Here is an 11,827-nt window from a genome sequence, read left to right as displayed (position 1 = left end):
GATCCATAGGCTGTCGCTTCTGTACGTGGCTGGATCAATCTACCGACCGATCCAGAAGTGCACTGATCGATCGGCTGACCGATCCAGTGGCTCACTGATCGGTCGGCAGACCGATCAGCAAGCTTTGGTAACCTCTGTTCGTGAAGGCCAACTTTTTGTTTGCGACTGGATCGGTCGGCTGACCGATCCAGTGGCAGATACCAACCTTCTGTTTGCATCTGGATCGGTCGACTGACCGATCCAGTGGCACAGCACAGACTCTGATCGGTCTGTAGATCGATCAGAGTTCTGATTTCGCTCCTGGAACTCTGATTTCAGTACTTGTTCGTGCTAAAACATCACACAACAGTTATAGAATGCATGTAAAGCGTTCTGATATCTATTAACTAGCATTCTAACATGATCTAGTGCAAAGCTTATTAATTAATAGCATTTAAAACCACTAGAACTGCATAAAAGTATCTTAAAACAAAAACTAAGTTCTTAATCTGCTAACTCCCTAAGGATCTTTTATTCCAGTTCCTGCCACACACATCTTGATCTGCATTGACCTCCAACCTCCACTGCTAGTCCATTTTCCTTTTACCTGTGTCTGCAGTATAAGGAAAATAGTATCTATAAGCTAAAAACTTAGTAAGAAACCATCTACTCACAAAAACAATGCATACGATGCAACTCATGATTTGAAAACATGCTATTTGAAACATATGAACACTGAATATACTAAGCATGGCATGACATACATCATACAACATGGCGATCATAACTGAACATAGAATTATCATGCATATTCATAGGGAAAAACTAAGCTGGGCATGATACTGAAACTGAAGCTGAAACTAAGCTAAAACTGATCTTAAACTATAATCACCTAATTAGATTATGAATTTGAAAGCTATTATCATAATAAGTGAAAATACTAATCATGCTGCTGTTTGGGCCCGACAACTGTATTTGCTATGCGCGCATCCCTAACTAGACCCGGGGTTGCAAGTCCCGAATTTAGTAGAGCTACTAGTTTATCTGAACCTAGAACTAGGTTATCTAAACCTAGGGACCGACTATGGGAGCCCAGCCCAATGGATATCTAATCCAGTACAGTGCCACTGAAAATAAAATACTGAATATAGCTACTAATTGCTTATTTTGCTGTTTCTAGGTTATCTGAACCTAGAGCTAGGTTATCTAAACCTAGAGGCGACTGTGGGAGCCCACCCATTGGATATCTGATCCATATAAGCTGTAATAAACTGAGAATACTGAATAGATACTCCTAATGTATCTAACTGAGCTGTTAAAGATGCATATGGTGCATTTTTACTAAACTAGCTATTTTATCGAACACTTAGTGTGCCCTAGCTCTCCTCTCTATTAGGGAGACCACCTCTAGGCACCCGACAACGTCTAACCTCCTATCTGAAGAGGGAAAACGTGTCCGGCCCATCTAGAGGTGCTCAACTAAATCCCTAATCTGCGAAGAGAGTTAAATACACCCTAGATATCGATAAAAAAATCTGCATACATCCTAACTAAAGCATAAAAACTCAATCGGAAGCTATTATACTGCAGGTGAGGGGTTTCTTACCTCTTTTGCTAATTTTCTTACGGTTCCTTTCGCTAGAAATTCCGGTGGAGACGACTTCTCGACGATTCGCTCGCGTCTATGCGTTCCTCTCGCGGAGGGGAACGTTCTCGTGTCGGAGTGGTCGCCGGAGAGTGCTCTTAGGGCCCTAGGGAGGGAACCCTAGGTGTTCCCTTGTGGTTGGCGCCGAGAGAAGGAGAAAGAAGAGGAAGTGGCGTGAGGGCTTCGGTGAAGAGAGAATTGCCGAACCAAACTTTTAAAATAAACCAAACCCTCTTTAAGTTCTTAATTTATATTAAGTGGTTTAATGAACCCAACTCTAATATAAATATATTTGGTTCTCCTTTCTTTCAGCACGACCCTGCTGGGTTCACTGGTTTCTAACATTATCCGCAAATCATAGGTCTCGGGTTCGATTCCCGCCTAAGCTATTTTGCGGTTCTAATTATTTTTGCTGCTTCCGCTACTCGAAAAATTCTGGAAAAATATCTAAAAATTCCAGAAAAATCATAGAATATTTCTAAAAATAATTTGAGAATTTTCGGGGGTTGCAATGGTGCTCTCCAGTGTCTTAAACCAAGCCTGAGCATCCCAGGGCTCCGTCATGCCTGAGAAACTCTCTGGCTTCAGCTTCAGCCACTGTATCAGATATGCTTCTTGTCTTCTAGGTGCTGTGGCGACTTCCAGGGCAGCTGGTTGAACCTCAGTCACCACTGGAGTCTCCACATTGATAGTTGGAGAAGTGAGAGGGACTGGCTGCTGATTAGCCATCAGATTGATGATCACATGTTGCTACTCTGCCACTTGTCTCTGGAGTTGAGCAACAACTTCAGAGAGATTTGGTTCAGCTGTTTTGGGCTCTTCGTTCTCCTGTGTTGGGTCCTTAGTACGAGCAGTACGGGGACGTCCTCTTCTTGACATCTAGTTATGTAGAGAGAGAAAACTAAGCAAAATTCCTGACTTTAAACATTTATGAGTAAGCACTTCTAGACACCTCACTATTCTGCACATAAAATCAAATATTTCCAAAAAAATTTCTCTTTATTGTAAATAATAAGAAAAGCATACTAAAAAATTTAAATACTTTCTTACTTGAAGACGGCAAGGCTGGTGCTGATGTGTGATGCTAGAGAATGGGGACTGCTCTGATACCAACTTGTAACACCCCACCCTTCTCACTACTAGTCTGTGAGGGTGGAGCGCTACTGGACTATTAACTTATCTTAACTAATGTTGCTCACATGAAATTATCTATGCTTAAAACTCTCAAAACTCAAAGCATACAATATGTAACAGCGGAAAACATACTACTCAAGCATATGTTCACAACTAAAACTATACATAAATCTGAATATGCTAGAAACTATATATATGAATCTACACAAGCATGCAACAATGATACAACTCAGATAATAAACCAATGTGCATAGCAATTAAAAGAAAGAGTTTTAAACATAAAATATCCAATGCAAATCTAACAACATGAAAGAATGGTTCCAATATTCTGAATACAAAGTCTTAATGAATTATTAAACTAAAACCCAAGGCTTCCATAGTCCAAACATCACACATCCATCCGCACCTCCTTGTTGCCTTCCTTCGCTATAACTTTTCCTTTCCTTTATCTGCAGTAAGAGGAAATGCAACTATAAGCAAAATTGCTTAATAAGCGCTATCTAACTCACAAAATTCGAATATGCATGTGAATATACTGAAATGCTAAACATGTAAAGCTACTCATCTAATAGCAAATAACAGTAAGAAAATTCTAAATAACATGCTAGCATAAAAGAAACTAAACTTGCTGAATTTTAAACTTATATGAAGCTTATTTCACTTGTTTAAAATTTATACTTTTATACTTCAAAATAATAATCTTTTGGGCCCAGACTTAGTACCATTGCGCGCTCCCTAATAGAAACTGAGGTAGCGAGCCACCAGTCTTACGAGGGTAAAGACCTTGGTCTTACCAGGGCCGAGACCTTGGAAACGGTCACCTAGCTTTGTTTAACGACAACCTCGGAAGTCGGGTACTAGCATTCTCAAGTAAAATACTTATACTTGTTAATACTTCTAATAAAAGAATGCTTCTTTCAAAACTGAAATGTTTAAACAAATTATAACATTGAAATGCTTAAACAAAAATGTGCATGCGAAGCTTTAACAAACATCTGCATATAAAGCTTAACAAAGAAAATAGCATACTATGCTAATCAAAATTCTGCAATCTAAGCTAACAAATTTCTGCACTATAATCTCTAAAGCAAATCAAACTTCACAGAACCGAATTAATGATGCTCATAAGTCCTAAAAAAAGAAAAGGTCTAATAGGCACAAAACAACCTTACTGCATACTCATTTAGAAGCATATCCCTACACATGGCAGCAAGAAGAAAAACCAATACTAAGATGTTACATGCATTTAGATCAATACCGTTAACAACAGTAATCCACGAAAATAGCACACACGTTCAAAATCCCACTCACCTCATGCTTCATTGTTAGCAACAAATTTCAAAATTGAAAGGCCAATTTATAAATCTATCCGAAGTACAACCAAATCTGATATTCTAATTATAAAGGTATAAGGATTTAAAATTTCATGCCTAACCTACACAAATTTTCCTTTCTTTGTTCCCTTTGGAGACTCATGACTGAACTTCAAAAGCCTCACACTTTACAGGAAATAAAGGCTGAAATAAAGGTTCAAGAACTACTCTTACTGCAGGTGAGAAACACTTACACTTCGTTCTTGAACCTACACCCGAAATCAGCCTCTAGGGTTTCAGTTAGCTCAAATTCCAGCGACTCCTTGCGTCTCCGTGCTCTCCTCGACGAGGGAATCATGAGGACGGGAAGAACTTCTCGGATTGAACCCTTGGCCGGCCACCGGAGACGAAGCCCTAGCTTCATTCTTTAATTCCGCCCAAGCCGAGTCACCGTCGCACGCGAGAGAGGAGAGGAAGAGATTTTTAGGTCACAGAAAAATTAATCCCTAAGTTCTCCCTTTATAACTCAAGATTCTGTTACAAACTATTGCTTAAATAAAATTCACTATCTATTTTATCAACACGGCCCTGTTGGGTTCTTGGTCATCACGCTTCGCTTAAGTTTCGGATCGGGTCGGAGGTCGTGGGTTCGAACCTCGGTCGAACCTCTTTATTTTTGAAACTTCTTCCTTTTCATAAAAATACCAAACGAACTCCAAAAATTATATAAAAATACTCTAAAAATTTATAAAAATCTCTAGAATATTTTTAAAGCATTTCTAAATATTTTTAAGCACTATTAAGACTTGTAATGAGGAAATTTGGGTTGTTACAATGATAGCCATTTTCAAGGCAAAATTTATTAAAGTTATGATTTTTAAATTCTCCCCCATTTTCACTTCTAATTCTTTTAATTTTAATGTCTTTTTCATTTTCAACTTATTACAGAAGTTTGTAAATATTTCAAAAGTTTCATCTTTATTTTTTAAGAATTTAACCCATGTGAACCTGGAGTAGTCATCTATTATGACTAGACAGTATAGACTTCCATTTATTGATTTGACTCCATGGGAGTTCAATAGGTCTAGGTGTAGAAGTTCTAAAATTGAGTTAGTTTGTGATTGATTAGTTGGTTTGTGAGTAGATTTTGTTTGTTTACCTTCTTGACAAACATTACATATGGTTGAGTCTAAGTTAGGTAATTTTGGTAAGCCTCTAACTAATCCATTTAATTTGTTTATGTTTTTAAAATTTGTGTGTGACATTCTTCTATGCCATAACCAAGTTTCTTCTTTTTGTATTAAATAACACTTAACTGAAGAAGTGGTTAATTTGATTGCATAGATGTTGTCTTTTCTAAATCCTTTTAGACTGATGGTGGGATTATCTAAATGTTTGATTAAGCATTCTGTTGATAAGAATTTAACCTTATACCTAGTGTTACACAATTGACTTATACTTAGAAGATTATATTCAAAATTTTCAACAAGCAAAACATTTGTAATAATGAAATCTATTTTTAATTCAATGTTACCTATACCGATTACCTTGAGTTTGCCATTGTTTCCAAAGGCAACTGTTCCTAGACTCTTGTAGGTAAGTTGGGTGAACTTAGTGTGATCTCCAGTCATATGCTTGGAGCACCCACTGTCTAAAATCTACCTAGTTTCCTACAGTAGGTAGGAGTTAAAGTTAGTCTAATTTTATTCTTTTAAAAGTCATTTTTAAGGTTGACCATTCTATGTGAGAGTGTGAGTTAATTGAAATTTTTAAGTTAAAAAAATATTAAGTTTGATTTTAAAATGAATTTAAAAAAAATAAGTTTAATTTTAAAATGAAAATTTTCAGTTAAAGAATTAAGTTTAATTTTAAAATAAATTTTTAAGTTAAAAAAAATAAGTTTAATTTTTAAGTTAAAAAAAATTAAATTTAATTTTAATTTAATTTTAATTTTAATATTAATATTAATTTAATTTAATTTTAATTTAATTTAATTTAATTTAATTTTAATGTTTGTTTTAATTTAATTTAATTTTAATGTTAATTTTAATTTAATTTAATTTAATTTTAATTTAATTTAATTTAATTTTAATTTAATTTTAATATTAATTTTAATTTAATTTAATTTTAATTTAATTTTAATTTAATTTAATTTTAATTTTAATTTAATTTAATTTTAATTCCTTAGTCATCTCATCCGATCTATGTTTTCAATCAGAGAATCCTACAATTTTGTGAGATAAATTAGATTCAATTTTAGGGTTTGATTTTAACTTGTGTTAGATTCGGGTTTAGCTTTGAGTTCAACAGATAGGCATTCTCTGGATAAACTTCTGGGCTATGGTGAGTCACTTGGACATCATTAGAGTAACCATGCCTTCGAGATTTTCCAAATAGTCCTATCCACTGGACTTAGTACAAAACCTTGGTCTAACTGGTTACGATCCATAAAGGGTAGTTTCGGACAGTTCCACTTAGTCAAATGTACCAGGTCGAAGCCATATCTTCTTAGACATGCATAGACTAAATTTTCCTAATGTACTATCATCCAAAATTTCATCAGTACCATTTTTCAAGTTAAACTTGAATCCCTTTCTAATTTGTCCTTGAGTACCCTACCGGGTAGATTAGTTTGGGTTACCCTTCCGGATAGGTTAGTTTTGGAGGTGCTAGCTATTCTGGAGCCTCCCCCTGAATTATTGGCCGTTAATTTAATTTTTAGTTTTAGGTTTATGTCTATTTTTATAGTTATAATTTACTTGGTGATAGTCTAAGTTTTGGTGAGTTTTAAAATATTTAGATTTTGAATTTTTTTGTTTAGGTTTGTATTTTGGATTTTGATTTTGTTTATTCGAATTTATATAATATATTTTTTCTTTAGGTATATAGTATTGGTTAATTCCTACTTGCGTGATTAAACATGCTTTCGGAACCCAGGCTTTACTCGTTGGTTTGTGTTTGGTTATTAATGATTTAAAAGTTTTGTTTGAGTTTGACTTATATCCAAGTCCGGTTTTGTTATAACATGCCTTTTGATTATTTAAAATTAGATCTAAGTTTTTTGATCTTGTTGTAAATTTTTCTAACATTTCTTTTAAATTATTAATTTCTGATTTTAGTGTTAGATTCTCCTTCTCAAGTGTTAGATATTGAGTTAGATTATTATTCACAATTTGTTCCTTGAGGTTTTGATTCTCCTCAAGGAGTAACTTGTTTTCACTTTCTAATTTAACTAATTTACTATTTAAGCAAGAAATAATTTTAAAGAACTTTCGATTTAAAGTTAGGTATATCTCTTCGGAACCTTCGGAAACGAGTACGGACTCGTGGCTCGATTCGGGTTTGGACCCGTCTTCCGACTCAGCTTCGTAGGCCATTAGCGCAAGATGACTCTGGTGCTTCTGATCTTCGACCTCTGATTCGTCCGAGGAGGAGTCGTCCCACGTCGCTTTGAGGGCCTTCTTTTTGGTAAGCTTCGTTTTGTCAATCTTTAATTTTAGACACTCATTCTTGTAGTGCCCCTTCTTGTTGCATCCGTAGCATGTCACGTTCCTCGGTTCGGTTGGAGAACTGATCTTTTGTAGACCCTTCTTGCTGAAGCTTTTCTTTCTCTTGGTGAACATTTTTCTTACCAAGTTCACCAGGTACTCTTCATTTTCGGAGTCTTGGTCAGAGTCTTCTTCAGGTTCAGGCTTGATCTTTTTTTCTTTGGAGGAACCTGCAAATAAAGCAATACCTTTCTCGGCTCCAGCGTTAGTTTGCTCATGTAACTCTAATTCACAGAATAATTCATCTAATTTAAGTTTAGAGAGGTTCTTAGAAATTTTGTAGGCATCCATGATGGATGCCCACAAATTGTTGCGTGGAAACGCGTTTAATGCATACCTAATTAGGTCTCTGTTGTCCATCTGGTGGCCTATCGCGTGGAGCCCGTTGAGGATATCTTTGATCCTCGTGTGGAGCTGACTTGCTGTTTCTCCTTCATGCATTTTTATATTAAAAATTTTATTCAACAACAAATCCCTTTTTGTTACCTTAGCATCGCTAGTTCTTTCATGAAGCTCTATCAATTTATCCCATAGCTCTTTCGCGTTCTGATGCGGTCCGACCCGGTTCAGCTCTTCCCTTATCAATCCGCATTGTAGTGTGTTGATCGCCTTGTTCTTCGTTGATGCCTTCTTCTTTATGTCTGACGTCCATTGTTCAGGATCCAGTAGATTCCCGGAGCTGTGAACTGGTGCTTTGTAGGCTTTTCTGATGCTGAGCCACTGGACGAAATCCGTCTTGAGATACACCTCCATCCGCTTCTTCCAGTACGGGAAATCATCCCCTTTGAACAGGGGAGGTCGCACTGTGCTGAAGCCTTCGATCTGAGACATCCTGCACACAAGAGAGTAGCGAAAAAAAAATCCCAAGACTTGGTCTTGGATTTAGTAGTGCGGAAGAAATAGAATTAATAAAGAAAACTAAATTAGTGTTGCACCAATTTAGATTAAGTGCAACGAAAAAAAAATTCAAAAAGGTAATAATATCAGTTTGGAATTATACGAAAAAATGAAAGCCAAAAGAAGAGAAAAAAGATTTAAAATAGATTGGTGGTTGCACCAAATCAGAGCGATACCTGCTCTGATACCACTTATTGGATCGTGAATTTCGATAGAGGGGGGGGGTGAATATCGAGCTAAAATTTTGAACGAGTACGCATTAGAAAGTACGAAAATGAGACAAAGCTAAGACAAACCAATTTTACTTGGTTCGGAACCTTTGGCGACTCCTACTCCAAGGTCCTCACACAAGGGTGCTTTCGTTGGGCAATCCACTAGCAATTCGAAGAATGTTACAAAAATAAATTACAGGAATGCTAATAAGAAAATAAATATCGACAAAATGAAAGGAAATAAACTGAAGACAGTGCTTTGTCGAAGTAGCCTCGCGGCGTCGCAAGAGCACAAGAGAGCAATCTAAGAGTTCTGAGTTGTGTTGAAGCTTCAGCCTTGACCCTCCTTATATAGGAGGTTTCGGGGCACCTGGAACCTTCAGGGCATCTCGATCATGACGTGGCTGACCCAACCAGCGAGCTCCACGTGTCGATGCCGCGATCAGGATAAAGCTTGCCTCCGGGCGCTCGGATCCCCTCCGGGCGCCCGGACCACCTTTCTCCAGAAAACTTCTTCTCTTGCAAGACAAGGTTAGTCCGAGGCAAATATATAATGTATATCCTGCAAAACAAAGTATTAGCACAGTTTATAATTTGACAGAAAAGAGTATGACTTAGATTCCGTCTTTCCGAGACCGGAATCTAGGTCACGATCTCGACTTAGAGTTCCGAAATGGTTCTAAATCGGATCGGCGCCTAAGTTCCCTTCCCGGGAACGCGTCCTCACCATCACTTCCTTCCAGTGACTTACATTTACTTACCTGCCAGATGTCCGATCATCCCTTCGACCCGTCTGGACTTCGTGCCAGCTATCCGGTCAGCACATCGACCTAGCTGGACTTCGTACCAAATGTCCGGTCATCCCTTCGACCCATTTGGATTTCGTGCCAGTTATCTGGTCGGCCCGTCGACCTAGCTGGGCTTCGTTCCAGACATCCGGTCGGCCTGTCGACCTAGCTGGGCTTCGTGCCAGACATCCGGTCAGCCCGTCGACCTGTCTGGACTTCGCCTGCACACTCAATCAGAGTGTTAGACAATGACAAACCTAACTTAACCTGATTTTTCATTCATCAAAACCTAAGTTAGACCGTTAGTGCTAACTGCACCAACATATTTGTAAGGATTTCTTGATGTAAACTCTTGTGGATATGCCAATTTCCCATTTCTATGATTTTGTCCTGTTTTGTATTTATTTGATCTTGTGTGGAATGTTGTGATTGTGCCTAATTACCATACTTGATTGAGAGTTTGAATATCTTGTGGATCTTGTAGAGGTAATTCTTCATTCGATTTTCTGAGGGATCTTCGTGACAGGAACATGCCCGTGTAAGGACGTTTGAGGGATTATCTTGAAGGGGAAATTAGGTATTTCAAGAGGGTAGGATAGATTTATGCATTAATCTTTATATCTTGATGGGTTGATGAGCGATGGATTCTTATGTTGATTTTCTGAGGGACGCATGTGACAGGCAAGCCCGTGTAAGGACAACATAGATTTATTCCTAATTGATCAATCTAGGTATGGATTTCAGTCCTAGGTTGGTTCTCTATTGCAAGAGAGAACCGACAACCTTCTACAAATGATGGACCATTGAGAAAAAGGATTTGGTAGATCATTTACATTGAACAACCTTACAAAGAAACCAAAACTCCTAGAATATCCCTTATCATTGTTTTTATTCTTGTTGCCTATTCTTTTATTCCTTTGTTTACCTTTAATAGTTATACTTAGACTTTGTCAATCCATTGATTTGTTGTCTAGTTAATTCGCGTTGAGATATTCTTAGTGCTTATTCCAATCCTTATGGATACGATAATCTTTTATATTACTTGAGATATTTCCGTACACTTGCGGTGGTCAACAAGTTTTTGGCGCCGTTGCCGGGCACTGCACTATAACATTAGGGATTTTCAATTGAGTTAGACTGGACATAACTTTTCTTTTCATTTGCATAGTTGAATCTAATTTTTAGAATTCTATTTTCATAACTTTTTCTTGTATTCTTTTCTATTTCTTGCTTGTTGCAATTTTAATTCTGCATTTTTAATTTCTAACATTCTAGTCTAACTTTTCTCTCTTTTGATTTAGTTTCTTTCTTCTTTTCTTTTGTAAATATATCTTGCAATCTTGTTCTTGGCATATGAATTATTCTAGATATTTTTCTTGTTCCTTTTGTCTTTTCTTTCTTGTTTTAATTATGCACTTTCTTTCTTGCAATTTGAATTCTGTATTTTCTTTCTTGATTTTCATATTGCATTTTATTTCTTATTTTTTATTCTTGAATATCCTAAGCACTAACATGTCAAGCAGGCCCATGAGAAATTTTTCTACACCCTTTTCTGCAAGATTTTTATCTCCCATTGTGCAACCTCAAATTGAAGCAAAAAGTTTCCAACTAGACTCAGAGTTAATTTTTATGATATAATGTCACAAATTTGGAGGAGAAGTATCAGAAAGTCCTTATCTGCATCTTGAAACATTTTTAGAGATTTGTGATATAGTGAAATGTGAAGGAGTGTCAACAAATGCAGTTTGATTGATGGCATTTCCTTTCAGTATCAAGGATAAAGCAAGGACTTGGTTATATTCTCTCCATCCTCAAAGTATCACAAGTTGGGAGCAATTGGAGAAGCAATTTCTGAATCATTTCTTCCCTCCAAGCAGAACAGTGTATATGAGGAATTGCATAACAAATTTTGCTCAGGCATATGGAGAATCATTGTTTGAAGCATGGGATAGATTCAAGAGTCTTCAAAGACAGTGCCCTCATCATGGTTTTGAAAAATGGTTGATTTTGCACATATTCTATCGGGGAATTTCTTTCTCAGACAAGAGTTTATTGGATTCATCAGCTGGAGGTTCTTTTATGGACAAAAGTGTAGATGAAGAATATATGTTAGTTGATCAAGTGACATTGAACCTCCAAGAATGGTCAAATATAAGTTGGATGAAATCTCCCTTAAACATTCAATGAGTACAAGCCATAAATGCTATAGAGCCTGTCAAACAAATTGTAACTCAACCATCTATCGGTTTTGAAAATCACAAGTCACAGAATGGGGAGTTCAAACATTTAGGGGAAAAGATTGAAAGTATTG

General features: G+C 36.8%; 1 non-coding gene across 1 annotated transcript; it reads right to left on the bottom strand.

Moving 5' to 3' along the window:
• Positions 1 to 11,401: 11,401 nt before the first annotated feature.
• Positions 11,402 to 11,507, bottom strand: LOC122033081. Its single transcript, XR_006126344.1, has one exon. It is a non-coding gene; the product is annotated as a small nucleolar RNA R71 (small nucleolar RNA).
• Between the last annotated feature and the right edge of the window lie 320 nt (positions 11,508 to 11,827).

Source organism: Zingiber officinale, chromosome 11A (genome assembly GCF_018446385.1).
Source record: "Zingiber officinale cultivar Zhangliang chromosome 11A, Zo_v1.1, whole genome shotgun sequence".
Taxonomy (NCBI): Eukaryota; Viridiplantae; Streptophyta; class Magnoliopsida; order Zingiberales; family Zingiberaceae; genus Zingiber; species Zingiber officinale.
The sequence above is the reverse complement of the archived record's forward strand: the minus strand, read 5'-3'. Positions and strand labels throughout refer to the sequence as shown.